The sequence below is a fragment of the Pteropus alecto genome, unplaced genomic scaffold, assembly GCF_000325575.1.
Source record: "Pteropus alecto unplaced genomic scaffold, ASM32557v1 scaffold50, whole genome shotgun sequence".
Classification (NCBI taxonomy): Eukaryota; Metazoa; Chordata; class Mammalia; order Chiroptera; family Pteropodidae; genus Pteropus; species Pteropus alecto.
The window spans coordinates 14,619,162-14,621,154 of NW_006431918.1; positions in this window are offsets into that span (position 1 = coordinate 14,619,162).

Below are 1,993 nucleotides of genomic sequence, written 5' to 3' on the forward strand. Positions count from 1 at the left end.
GGCTTAAGGGAAGATAGTGAGTTTTCAGTTTCCAGCCCGAGTCCACTTTACTCAGTGTGAACCGAGATTAGATTGACATTGCAAATCTGTGTTGCAGCAGCAGACGGTAGGGCCCTGTCCTCTGTCCACCTTGCTGCCTAAACCCCACTGTAATGCCCTGAACTCACGGATATTATTCTGGAGCTAATTCTTTGGCTCATCCATTCTTTCTCAACAGAGACAACACTGAATATATGTCACTTAACTAATTTTTGTCCAGAAGGAATTGATGACTCTAGTAACAATGTCATTGTTCACAAATGCACGGTACCCCTCTCTACAGAGTATACATCCCCACCCTATGGCACTCGGTTGTGACCACGTGACTGCCTTTGGCCAATGAAATGTGATTGGAAATGACTGCCCTTGATCTTTAGTCCTAATCACATATCAGCAGTGATGCCGATAGAGGGAGCTCCGCAGCCTGGGCCCCAGAGTGAAGAATGTGGGGCAGGGTTGCAGCAATCTAGGATGGACATGTGGCTAAAACTTTTTAAAAAATATTAATTCTGTGTTAGTTAATTCACTTCTGTGAAGTGGTTGGGATTCTAGAGGCCTAATGAATTACACCTCTCATCCTGGGCACAGTTTGGTCCAAAAGGGCCAGACTGGGCATACTCAGGTTCTTCTTCCAAACGCACCAATCAGGTAGCCCCTCCTCCCTGGGTGAGGAGGGAAGGGATGCAAAGGAGGGCCCACCCCCTGAAAACTTTAAGCGATGGAAGTAGAGGTTTCTGAAGAGATTTCGTTACTATAGAATTATATCACTCTACGTACTTATCTAAGAGAATTTGCCAGAAATAGAAATATTAGGAGAGGCCATAAAAACATTAATTCTGTTTTTATTTCACTTTTATTCTTGCATTATTGAAAGCCTAGGGGAATCATTCAAATAACCGATCAAGACATTGAAAGTTTAAGCAATGGTAATCCTAACCATTATCATTAAATAAAAGTAATTTATTAGCACATTGCTGCAATAGGGCAGTAACTCCTCCATAAATGGGAACTGAGGCCGGGACATTATTATGACTGACTTTCTGCCAAAACAGCCCTTGCTCCGAGGTCCTGGCTCATTGTTAACTGATGCCCTGTGGCTCTCAGCACAGTGCTCGGCTCTGGCCCCTGGGCCTGAGGGAAATGGGGTTGCTTTGAAACCCAGAGTTCTTAATGAAGCAGTCCCTGACCTGAAGTGTGTGAGAAAAATAACCTAAAAGTGTGATGAAAAACTAGTCTGTTGGAAAGTTAGTGACCCTAAAAGAATTGATTTTAAAATAATAGATTGCTTTATTTTGGTAAATGATTTAATAAAACATAACAACGTCAAAGGAATTACCCAGTGTGTTTCATGTCCTGCAGCGTGGAATATCTAAACTACATACTTTCAAATGAGCATCCTTATTAGTGAAATTTTATTGCAAAATTTGTCATGGACTATTTTGGAGTGTCAGACTTACAGGCGCTATCATAGAATTGGCAAGATTTAAGGGATTGTTACTGATTTAATAACATTTTTCTTTATTGTCCCCATAATCACCTGCTTTATAAACTGTGGCTAGAGCTGATGTTGCAACTGGTAATTTTCTTAAAACCCAAATGAATTTACATTTTTCCATCTTTTGAGTTCCATCATTTCTGGGAATTGTTAGTAGACGAAATATAAAAAGAATACATTATAAACAATTCAAAACACCAAAAACAAAATTCTTTGGACCTTTTACAGATACCACACATGCAAATAAATGTTGCTTTGCATTCCAATGGCATTCTAGTGGGGATGACATTTTCCTCATTAACCCCTTTCTTACCCAAACGGTATTGTTTTTCAAGCCCATTTTATCGAAATCGGTTGACATTTTAAATTAATTCACATTGATTCAGTTCAAGTGAAGAGGTACAATGTCTTCTTTCGAAGTCGTTTGTGCAATCCTGGTTGAATTGTACCTTAGCAGGA